Source organism: Palaemon carinicauda, chromosome 16 (assembly GCF_036898095.1).
Source record: "Palaemon carinicauda isolate YSFRI2023 chromosome 16, ASM3689809v2, whole genome shotgun sequence".
In the NCBI taxonomy this organism is placed as follows: domain Eukaryota; kingdom Metazoa; phylum Arthropoda; class Malacostraca; order Decapoda; family Palaemonidae; genus Palaemon; species Palaemon carinicauda.
In genome coordinates, this window is record NC_090740.1 from 138,019,490 (window position 1) to 138,032,970 (window position 13,481).

Here is a 13,481-nt window from a genome sequence, read left to right on the forward strand (position 1 = left end):
CATCCATGCATACTAAACGTTTGTTTGTCATTATTATACAATGTTCCTGATAGAAATGATTGTATTATGCCCCAAAAGCTTATAGGTATTTTCCAGATGCTAGATTGGCTGCTAAAAACTATTTCCAGTTTACAGATATTCATTGATTGTAACATTTTGTAATATGTTAGGATACTTTTTTGTAAAATATTTCTCAAATAATTCATATTCAGGAGTATGCGCCGTTTAAGTCATTAGACCCCAAGCCTCTTTCCCTTTATTCATCATTTATTTTACATTCCCATCGTTGAGCTTTGTCGTCTCACTGTCTGCTATCTTAGCCTTGAATGATTAGCATTGCCATTTGAACTAAAATTTTAAACATATACAGTGAAATCTTTACTACATTGCTAATTCAATCTTTATCGCAAGTGCTTTATTCACTGGATACTTATCGAGACCAAATGGCAGAATTGGAGACAGTGATTACAGGATATAAATAACGGAATTATTTTTATAAGGTTCAAATGCTTATCAAAATAATGGGTGATTTTGGGTAAAAATAATTATAATTATTGCTTTTGCTTTTGGGCGTTTGGAGGATTTGCTTCCTTAAGGACCCGTATACCAATTTGTCCGGCTGCATATAGTTTGGTCATTATATTTTGTACTCCCCTACATACCTTAAATGCTCTTTTAGAAAATTTAACCAGTTGCTTTAAAATCAACTAAGATATTTTCGTTAACTGGAATAATATAAAGGATTGGGATATATATTGTATAAAAAATCTGAGTGGAACCACTTATTCATGGATGCCTGCTTCATAATGCATTTTTTCTTACCCTGATGGAGATTGTATAAACGAAGATAAAGGAAAATTAAATAGTGCTCCAAATGCCTTATTCTGGAATCCAGCTAATGAATATCTTGTCTTGTTGTCACACAAATATCAAATAGTTCCAAGTTGGAATGGTCAAGTGAAGGTGTTTCCGTTGCTGCTTGTTTGAGATTTCTTTTATGGAGACACAGTGAGAAGGTAAAAACTAAAGTTGACGACCTAAGACGAGCACCGAGGAAGAAGGGCATTCATTTTAAAGATAATGTTTGATAAATAAACGAGTAGATAATGATAGAAAGAAACACAAATGTTAAATAATGAATCAGGGGATAAAGGAAGAAACTCAGAAAATAAAATCTGAAGAATGAGAAAAATATTTAGGAATCCATGAGTATCACTCCTCAGCTGTATGATTTACTGTTTGAAAGGACAATCAAACATTTATTTTCAAGATATTTCAATAAATGATTTTTCCCTTCCCCCCCTCATGGCACTAGCTGTAGAAATTGTGGTTTAACTAATACCCTGTTAGGCTGACGAGCTAGTATGGATGGCTATTGCTCGAACAATCCGAAATAAAGCTTCATGGATAGTAATGCATTTTTGGGCTCGGCCATGTCGTCCCCATGTCGTACCCATTCTAGGTACCTGGTGGACCTCCTATCTGTACTACTACCGTCCGCCAATCTTTTTTTACTGGTAGCGTATAAGCTAGGTATTCTCCCAAAGTGTTCCTGGTGTTTTGCTGTAAGTTTTCGGAATAATCATGCAATCTCCACCATCTTCATCCTTTGGAAAGTTGAGTATTAATTCTTTCCTGTGTATAATTTTAGGCTGCCTTCCAACAGTTAAATTTGAATAATTTAAGTGTGTTTGGTTGACTGTTGCCATGACCGGAGGCGGCCAATTTACGACTGCTGTTGCTGAATATCTTTAAATTTTATTTAGTGGCGACAATTCCCGGTCTTTAACTATATTAGCTAGTTAGGCAAATTATACAAGTAAAGATCGTGCATACGTAAAAATTATTATTCCTTTTCGGATTTTGTAACTTTACTCTCGTATTCGGCAGGAACCCCGGCCGTACCAACCTTGCCAGGAACCCAGGCGATACCAACATGGCCGTGGCTCCTTCCAGAGCTAAGCTATCCCTGCTCGTATAGACGGTAGTAAAGTAACTTCCCATGTTTAGCTTCACCCTATTGTTAATTATTAATTCAGGTGAGGATGTACATCCTCTGGAATTACGAATAATGTACGATATTCTATTTTAGAGAAAAGAAGCTAAACCCTTCCTCCCTCCCTGAGTAATGCCGCCATTACAGGCGGCAACCACTGTCTTGCCTTATTGCTGTCGAGTACTCTGGCTTTGGGATAGATGGTAATTAACTCAGAGTGCCCTTGTCTTGCCGATGACAATGTCGCCAGCAAAGGCATCATGTTTCCTCTACCTCCGACGACGTCATTGGCACAGGAAGCCGCTCTTACCCAGTCCACTGTTGGAGGCAGGTGGCATACCTGCCGCCACCTCTCGTTCTGTGAACTATAAGACTCTTTCCCCTCACCATTTTGTCCTCTAGTGTCGGAATAACCGACACAACATTCTTTCACCGGTATTCTGACTGTCATCCTGGCTTACCAGGTTGTCTGCAGTTAGCCAGCCACCTCAGCTACATTCCTCCTTATGTCCTTCTTTCACTGGAAGTTGATGTCACAAGGGGAAGATTGAGCCGCCCCTGATGGCTGCCACTGGGAAACCCAACATACCTTTGACAAGTCTTCAGCCCTCTCTTGGTCGGCCATCCACAATTATTGCAGTCGGCAGTAGAGCTGGCGGCAGGCCTTTTGTGGATGGATGGAAGCTAGAATCAGTAAGATTTTTACCCCTTCCATTAGAGCTCTCATTCTGACAAGGAGACAGTAGCCAGCCTGATACTTTTCCTACACTTCCAAAAATTGTGCGAAACCATAATAATAGGAAACTCTCCTCCCCTAATACTTTCTCCCTCTCTTTTAGTTAGTGCCGCCAGGTACTAACCTAACCCCTGTAATATACCGGCTGAACTACAGTATACAAAAAATATAGTAGTATATTTTTTTTCTAACGTACTCTGTCTTTCCTTTCTCAGTCTATTGCTGGGACCACAATATAATGTTGAGGTTGAGTAATCTCTCAACACCCAGACGAAACCTTTGATCATCGGGACCGTATTAAATCACCGATCAGTGTTAATAATGCGGGTAGATAATGTTAGTATAGCGCTATCTAACCCTAATTCTAGTCCCTAGAGTTACTCCTACCTCGTATCCTCCCTATCAGGGAACTAACATATTAACTACTTACGGAAGTCTTAGCAATGACATATGAGGGGAAACAAAAGTATGTGTTTTTTCTACTTCCTTTCAAACTTACTATCGTAAGCTATAACAAACGATAGTAATTACTATTGTTGATAAAAATTATATGCTTTTATATCACTGATATAAAAAATTATATACTCATTGAGCCCTTTTCCTTTACAAGAGGAGCCAATGGAGAAGTGTGCAGCCTTAGCCTGCAACCAAAAAGGCAAAGACTTTTGTGGCCACATAAAGTGCAGGACTTATGCCTCCTGCTGCATCATGTCCGGAGTCCTCAAGTATTGAGACTCGAAAGGTTGCCCCACTTGTTTGACCCTGCAGGCCAACGGCTTTGGAGAAGCTCCCTCAGTCAACATAAACACGAAAGATACAAGGAGGGAGACCTTTCACATATGGATAAGTAGATTCCAAAAGAATTTTTCAGGGACAATACTTACCCAACGACTCCCTAAGGTGCCTACTGTTCCCCATGGCTCTACCAAGTGCAGTGGTGCCCGAGGAACAGGTCCCGTCTTCCCTCATACAACTGAAGATCGATGCGGACATAGATGAGGCACTGGAAGGCATGGACATCCACCAAGAATGGATGTCAGAAGTGTCCACCAACACAGAACAGGACCTATTGCAAGAAGGCCTTGAAGAAAAAGTGGATCTACCACACACGGAGGAAGAAGGATCCGTTTCGACGGTAACTGAGGACCCTCAGTTTACCGTGACGGCATACCTACCTATGCCGTTAACCTCTTCATCCCCAACTCCTCAAACAACTACACTGGTTGACAAGAGCGAAGCACTCCTAACGTCGATCAAGCTGATGTTGTAATCATTCCGGAAGGAACAGGAAGTGATGAAGCAATCCATTCAACAGAACAAGAGATAGATAAAGGAAAGATACCACCCAGGAACTTCCAGGCGCTCTATTAAGCCCCTTAGAGTATCAGATCTTCCTCACTGCTCCGAAACCAACCCCTGGAGGTACACGGAGCACAGACTCATGATGAAGGGGAAGCTATTTGTCTCAGAGAAGTTGGGGCCAAACTGTTTGAATATCTTGAGTTTTGGCCCAGCTTTTCAGCCTATCCAAACTGTTACGTGAGACTGTGGGATGAATTTGCGTTCCATGAGGAAACGGTACTGAAGGAAGTCATTGTCTTTGAACATTACAAGGCACAAGCCATCATTGTGAAGTCTTTGAAAGGAGCTGAATACACCAACTCCAAAGTCTCAGCACTGAGCAGGAGGCATCCCACCTTTGTTGCTCCTTCCTCCATCTTTTTCCCCTTTTTGGAAAAAGCTCTAGAATTTGTAATTAAAGCAATCCAAGAGGGCAAACCCTGCCGATCTTTAGAGGAACGCAAACCATTCTCTCTAGTAATGCCAATCTGCGAGGAGGAGTGGAAAGACGTCCATTTAACCTTCTCTGTCTTAAAACTGGATCCAGAGATAGCAGGCCACCAGTTCAATGAGAACCTCGTAAAGTTGCCAGACCATCTTCTGAGGAGAGAACAGGAGAAGAAAGAAAGACTAACGGCCTCCTTTCTCACCAAAACTGCCAGGAAATGTGTGACCTAGGAATGTATGTTTTCCTTTCGAAGTGTTACATGTGTACCTTTGTGAAGGACTTATATGCTTTCATCAAGTCAAGAAGGACCTGTAGAGAGCACGTGTTCACCTCGGCAACAGTGATACATGAACCCAGGAAACTGATTTCATTGTGCATCTATGGCAAGGACCCTTTCCATCAGGAGGCAGTGCGAGAAGTCATAGCTAAAGAAGCCACAGAGAATAGGAAATGTAAACCTGCGCAACTTCCGGCCGTGACTATGGCCACAGTCCCTCAACTGGTAGCACAGCCTCAAACCACCTTCCAGATGGTTCCTCAACAGCTGGTAGCATTTAATCCTGGCTTTGAGGGGGAGTCCACCACCTTTTGTCATTATAAAGGAAAAGTCCAAAGAAGAAGCTCCTCCGGAATCCCCTCACTGGGCAGTGGAGGACGCGGTCACGGACACAAGTCCTCAGGACCATCCAGGTAGGAGACAGATTATATTACTTTGGGATTGCTGGACTTTCGATCCCTGGGCCCACAGCCTAATCACCAGTGGAACAGAACTCTATCCCGCTTGCCAGAATTCTTCCAACACTCCACCCCCTTCTTAGAAGAAAATACCTTAGAACTCTTGAACGAGAAGGAAATAAGGAAAGTGAAGCCCATGAAATTTCATGGAAGGCTGTTTTGTGTTCCCAAGAAAGACTCAGACAGACTAAGAGTCATTCTAGACTTTTCACTACTCAACAAGTTCATCGAGAACTACAAGTTTCAGATGCTTACTTGGCAATACATAAGGACCCTTCTACCAAAGGGAGCAAACGCAGTCTCAATAGACCCAACCCATGCTCACTGGCATCTTCTATTGAACCGCCCTTTCTCCTCCTACCTAGGATGCATGGTAAAGAAGAAGTGATTCTTCAGAGCAATACCCTTGCTACTGAATACAGCCCCAAGGATATTCACAAAGCTGGCAGACAAAATCGTCCAGCAGCTAAACTCTGATGAAGTTCAATTACTAGCATATCTGGACTATTGACAGGTATCGGCAGCATCCAAGACTACTTGACTGCAGGCACCTATCAAGGTGATTCGGTTTCTAGAACTCCTAGGCTTCAACATCAATCGCAGGAAGTCGCGCCTTCCTCGAGCTCAGAAGTTCCAATGACCAGGAATCCAACGGGATTTAAAGTCACATCACCTCTTCATTCCATCCAAGAAGAGGATAGAGATAGATGGATCTGTCAAGAAAGTAATCCATCACAAGAGGATTTCAGAATGCCAACAGGAAAGAGCATTTGACTCCCTTCAGTTTGCAGCAGTGACATACCCGGTGCTAAAATCACGTGTAAAAGAGTTTGTAGAAAATATGCATCAAATGGTCGAAGAGATCAACCAAGGTTGACCCTGACCCTATTGCGCACCCAGTTCAGGCCGTGGTCAACAGACAAGAGCCTAGCCTGTAACCAACATAACCTTTTATATCAACGTTTTGGAAGCTCTGGCAGTTTTCCCGACGTTGAAGAGACTATCCCCTCGGAGAGCAATCAACATCAGATTAACTCTGAGCATCGAGGGGATAGCAAAATGTCTAAATTGACAAGGTAGTCATTTTCACGAAAAATGTGCAAAGGAATTGGTTGCACCAGTTCAAAACCTTTCATATCAACGTTTTGGAAGATCTAGCAGTTTTCCTGACGTTGAAGAAACTATCCCCTCGTAGAACATTCCATATCAGATTAGCCCTGAACAACAAAGGGATAGCAAACTGTCTAAATAGACAAGGCTCACGGTCATCTTACATACGACATGGGATACTAACCACCTTCCATTTGACAAGGAAGAAGGGATGGCACCTATCAGCAGTTCACCTACAAGGGTTCCATAATGTGACGGCGGATGTTCTATACATGCGAAAGCCCATAGAGACAGAATGGTCCCTAGACGCAGACCTATTCTTCTTCACCTCGGAAAAAGTCCCAGAACGGCAGACTATCCTCCTCGTAACGAGCGACAATAATGAACTACCTCGTTATGTTTGCCCCTTATACGGATCCTCAAGCAGAAGCGATAGATGGCATGTCCCTCGACTGGAACAGGTGGAATCGCATTTACCTGCTTCTAGCAACCAATCTCCTGCTAAGAATCCTCGACAAGCTAAGATCCTTCAGAGGGACAGCAGCAGTAGTGGCCCCAAATGGCTCAAAAGCAATTGGTTTTCTCTAGTTATAGAATTGAAACTGAAGATGTTTCCTCAGCCGAACCCAGTTCATCCTAACTGGTCTAGAAATAGACTGTCTATGCTTCTTCCTCGATTTTGTCGCCTTAGCAATGAACAAAAAGTTTGGAATCTAGAAGGATAAACTTGACTTCATTGAAGAGTATAAGTCAAGTTCGACTAGGAAACACTATGAATCATCTTAGAAGTTATCAATGTCCCTTGTGAAAACAAGCAAACCAACAGAAATATCGATAGTTTTCTGTCTGGCTTTCTTCATACACCTACATCAACAAGGCCTAGCTTCCACCACGATTACCGTGTGTAAGTCAACCCAGACTAGACCACTTCCATATACTTTTGAGGTGGACCTCACTAGTGAAATCTTCAATAAGACCGCAAAAGCATACGCTAGATTCAAGCCAAAATCCTTCCAAAGCCCATCACGAGGTCTTTGGACAAAGTCTTGCACAATATTTCGAACCTAACAATGATGATTGTACTCCAAAGGATCTAACACAGAAAGTCATCTTTCTGTTCGTAATAGCTTCATGGGCTAGAGTTAGTGAAATAGTGGGGTTATCCAGAGAGGAAGGCCATATTTAGTTCCTAGACACAGAAGAACTGAAACTTTTTCCTGATCCTGTCTTACTTGCTAAGAATGAGCTACCCACTAATAGGTGGGGTCCTTCAAGAATCTGCCCACTGAAGGAAGATGACTCTCTATGCCCATTAGAGTGTCTAAAGCTTTATCTTCGAAGAACTTCAGACTTCAAGGGAGGACAGCTCTTCAGAAGTGAAACTTCAGGTTCAAACTTATCCCTAAGACTACTGAGAGCAAAGCTCACCTACTATATTCGCAGAGTGGATCCTGACAGTACACCCGCAGGTCACTATCCAAAAAAAGTTGCTTCTTTGCTCAATTTCTTTCAACACATGGACTTTGAAAGACTCCACTCACACACTATGTGGAGATCATCCAGGGTCTTTTTACAAACACTATGCGAAGCAAGTACATGAAGTAAAAAATTTTTGTGGTGGCGGCGGGTAGTGTTATAAAACCTGTCGTCTAGCGATGCGATGAACAGTGAACGGCTTTGGGACTTTCCAGTGCATCGGGTGCATGGGTACACTTACCCTTGAGTGCAAATCACAATGATGATTAACACACTATTCCATATGGGTGCATATCTGACCAATAACACCAGTCAGTAAAATTTAGTTTCATATCTCCATTGAGTGACATTATTCTGATAATGAAATTACATATTTTTTTTACAAGAGAAAATATGGACCCTGGTGTGTTTTCAATGCTGGATCAGATTTATACCCTTTCATAACTATATTTGATTATCTAGTTGCGAAGTAAAAGTATAAAACGTATTTGCGTCTTATTGCTGCTATCTCAATTGCAGACAAATAAAACATGCTAGATTTTTAACTAAACCCTAAAATGGCTCAACCTGAAATAAGTATACAGTTTTCCATGGTATGTGAAAAGTGATTCTTAAAGTTTTACCTTCCGTTCATACGGAAATTCCAGCCTTGAAACCTTATCGTCAATATCGACACTTTCCCTGCAGGGGGCAGGAAGCACTAAACCAGTTCCAGGTTTAGTGGAAATGACAGTTAACTGGAATTTCATATACAGGTCTAGGAGACCAGATAAGGAATCCATTCAAGTTAGAAGGCACACACACAAATCCACATATATAGCACTTTCAAGTTATTTCTCTAGTATGCTTCCATCAGGACGACATGGCCGAGCCCCAAAAATGGATTTTGAGCAAAGCGAAAAAATCTATTTTTGTGTGAGAGTGCCATGTCGTCCTGATGGACCCACCCTTTTTGCTGATCCCACCCGAAAATACTCTATCTGCGGCTATTCCTGGTTAAAGGCAAGTAAAAGGAATGGTGACCAGTAGTAGTCTGAAAAGGAGCTCCACCGGGTACCTAGAAGGGCACCCCATTTCTTTCGGCACTCTTCCCCCTTACATCAAAGAGTTAAATATATTCAGGGTGAAGATTGCTATATGTCATATCTAAAAAATACGTCTCTGATCCCTAGCGATATCCTTAACTGGATACTCGCGCCAGGAATTAGAATCCTGGAGACCTTCGGTTTATTTCTCTGGGAGTATCACTGTAGCAAATATTTCTTATGAAGGCTACCTAAAGGAACCTTCCCTCAGGACAACATGCACTGTCAGCCGGAAATATATTTTTTTTGCTTCGCTCAAAATCCGTTTTTTCGCTTGTTAAGTGCCCATCTACCATGCGTAATTTACCCAGTCAAGAAACCCACATCTACCACCACATAGCTGTGCTAATTCGGGCACTTGTTCACTGTAAATGAGGATTTTATCATACAAAGCTGAGCCTATTTAAATCAATATTATAAGACCTTTATGCATGAAATTTATAAGAAGTTGGTTTGATCTCAAAGCTGTTTGATTTCTTAAGATAAAGCTACTAGTAATCATATAATTATAGATAACTTACAATCAGGGAATTAGAATGGGGAATCATTTCGTGGTTATGTCATCTATTCGTGTATTTTTTCAGGAAAGATTAGAGGAGAATTCATTTTGGGAAAATACTTTATCATAGTTTCAAGACAAAATTTTTGAAAATTGTCATTCTGAAAATATAATTTGTTAATAAAACAAATTTTTAAACCTTTTGCCAGAATGTGATATTCTCCCCATGTACCTCCACATAAATTATTTTCAATACGAAATAATAAATTCTGATTGTATTCGAGGTGCTTTGCAGTCATCAGTATCTACTATATCCATCATCGATTATCTATTACGCAAAGTTAATACTTAACTTGCGTTACTTATCGACCTTCCATCAACAGCAGCTACATTATTTTACAAATCAAATAATAATGAATTACGTTAGCCAAATTTTCTAGAACATTGACGGTTATTAAATAAATCTTAGGCAATGATACAATATCTCACAGGCTGTATCAGGAGTCTACAATCAGCCTGTCTCAACAACTCCTAAAACAGAAATGACTTTCCTTTTTGCTCAAAGTCGGAATGACCGAGGCAGGGGGGGGGGGATGAAGGAGACACCCACCCTACCTTTCCTGGAAAGTGTCTACTTGGTCCCTCATGAAAAAGTAGCAATTGAAAAATAATGGTATACACACACACAAACACACGCATACACACACACACACACACACACATATATATATATATATATATATATATATATATATATATATATATATATATATACATATATATATATATATATATATATATATATATATATATATATATATATATATATATATATATATATATATATATATATATGTGTGTGTGTGTGTGCGTGTGTGTGCGTGTGTGTGTTTTGTGGCATATTTCAATTCTCTATATTCATTTAACGTTTCGACTATTTACTACAAATACAAATCATACACACACACATACAGTATATATATATATATATATATATATATATATATATATATATATATATATATATATGTGTGTGTGTGTGTGTGTGTGTGTGTGTGTGTGTGTGTGTGTGTGAGTGTGTGCGTGTGTGTGTGAGCGTGTGTGTGTGTTTTGTATTTGTGGTAAATAGTTGAAACGTCAATTGAATATAGAGAATTGAAATATGCCAACTCGATTTGTAACATTTGTATGCTTTTACTAACAAAGACATCTCTTTACTGTCTGATTCACTAAGGATTGAGAATGCTCCGCCTATTTTCTAGAAGTTGTTAGAAGAGTAACTGCTTGTCCGTTTTGTCATGAGAACACTAGAGACATCTGACGAAAGATTTCACCTGAGTGTGATAACTGTACTAATAAAAAAAAAAAAATAAAATCATAAAACCAGAAAATTATATGTTAACAGTTTGAGAAATTTTCAAAGCTCTGAAAACCAAGCTTTAATAAAATATTATGAACAGATACACAATATGAAAATATGAGATTCTAGTCAAACTAAATATTGATAATCTAAAACACACCACTAATTAAGATTTTCCTAGAATTCCGGTTTGGAAAGAAAGCTACTTTGCTAAATATATTCTATTGTTTTGATGTATTTCTTAAACATTAGAATAATACCATCTATTTCAATAAATAAAAAAAAAATATTTAGTCCATGTTTCATATGACATTTGAATAAATCTAATTAATTTTCCTCATCGGCACCCCAAAATGCTTTTCTTTATCCGTATTTAAAAGGCATTTGAAACCATAAAGAGCAAAATCAAAGCATAGCCGAGACTCTTTTTCAAATTGTACAGCCATTTTAATCCTCAGTCGTATGAAAGTATGTTGCATATAAAATAGAAATGCGACATTGAATATAACATTAAACATACTCTCAAATAGTATATATGACAATTGATTCGACAACCACGAATAAAAATTTTATGGTAAAATCTTTTAACTGATAGTATTGCGTCTCATGGCTCCGTTGGCATTATTTTTCCCTGTCATATCAAAGGCAAAGAAACAATCAAATAACCTGACTAACTTTGGAGTGGTATATTTCTCATTCCTGTTTTCCTGAGGTTAACTAACTAGTTTAGCTTTTCGATCTCGTGAGATTAAAGCTCTGTTGTTGGACCTTGATGCTTATTGAGGTGTAGACCCAAATGGCATTTTTCCTTTGTTTTTTATAAAGACAGCAGATTTCTTAGCTCCAAAGTTATCTGTTATTTTGCGCAAGATAGCAAGAAAAGGAGCTTTTACCACTTGTTGGGGAATTGGTAATGTTACTCCTCTATGTAAACGTGTTTGTGGTAGCTCAAGTCCCACTGATTACCGCCCAATTTCCATAACTCCCATATTATCTAAAGTTTTTGAACGTCTTCTGGCAAAACGTCTTAATAGGTTTTCTGAAGGTAATCATCTACTCCCTAGTTTGCAATTTGGTTTTCGTAAAGGTCTTGGAGCATGTGATGCCCTTCTTACAATCTGCAATGCTGAACAGAAATCCCTTGATTGTGGTCAGGAAGTTGGTATGATTGGCCTTAATTTTAGTGCTGCCTTTGACCATGTTAATCATGAGGCCCTTGTTTTCAAACTGAAACAGTTGGGAGTGGGTGGGTTGTTTCTTAGCATTAGTATTGATTTTTTAAGTAATAGATCTCAAAGAGTTGTTGTTGATGGGCACCATAGTGATTATAGGAATGTGATATCCGGTGTTCCACAGGGTAGTGTTCTTGGCCCATTACTTTTCATACTATATACACATGACATGTGGTTTGGCCTAGAAAACAAGCTTGTTGCATATGCCGATGATGCTACTCTCTTTGCATCAATTCCATCCCTTGAATGTAGATCTATGGTTGATGAATCCTTTAATAGAGATTTAGCTAGAATTAGTGCATGGTGCAAATTATGGGGTATGAAGTTGAATCCTAGCAAAACTCAAAGTATGATTGTAAGTGGTCAAGGACAGTGGCTCCTCAACATCCGGATCTCAGTATTGATGATATTTCTTTAAATTTGCATGACTCTTTCAAAATTTACTTTGGAGAAACATTTAAGGTCTGTGTATTCTTCAATTGCACAAAAAATAGGCTTATTGAGAAAAACTTCAAGATTTTCGGTGATCAATCTATTCTGAAGATGTGTTTTAATTCTTTCATTCTACCTTGTTTTGAGTATTATTCTCCTGTCTGGTCTTCAGCTGTTGATTCTCATCTTAATTTGTTGGACAGAAACTTACGGTCTATTAAATTTCTTATTCCTGATCTAGATATTAATCTCTGGCACCATCGTTCAATTAGTTCACTATGCATGTTGCATAAGATTTTTCATAACTCTGACCATCCTTCACATTCAGGTCTCCCTGGACAATTCTATCCTGTTCGTAATACTAAGCAGGCAGTTAATTCTAATACCCAGGCCTTCTTCATCATAAGGCTCAATACTACGCAGTAATCTAGAAGTTTTATTCCAGCTGTTACCAAGTTGTGGAATGATCTTCCTAATCGGGTAGTTGAATCAGTAGAATTTCAAAAGTTCAAAGTTGGAGCAAATGCTTTTTGGTTGACCAGGCGGTCATGGGTCTGTTTATAGTTTATTTATGACATATTTGTTTTTTATGTTGTTAATAGTTTATATATGACATGTCTGTTTTGACGTTGTTACTTTTTTCAGAATGATTTATTGTTAATTTGTTCTCTTCACTTATTTATTTCTTTATTTCCTTTCCCCACTGGGCTATTTTTCCCTGTTGGATCCCTTGGGCTTATAGCATCTTGCTTTTCCAACTAGGGTTGTAGCTTGGATAGTATTAATAATAATAATAATGGCCGTCTATTCGTCTATCGTTCCAATAAAAGTTAAATAACTTTTGTACTTCCATATGTTGCACGGAGTATCACGGTGAGTTGCTCTTATTGATAAAATTGCCTTTATGTATCGATCTTCTGCTGATTGGACATGTTCGTCAATTGGTTGAAGCAATCACGGACTTTGTAGATGGACTCTTTCTCTAATGATAATGGTGTTACTCAGTTCGCTCCCTTCAGGAATAACTGTTC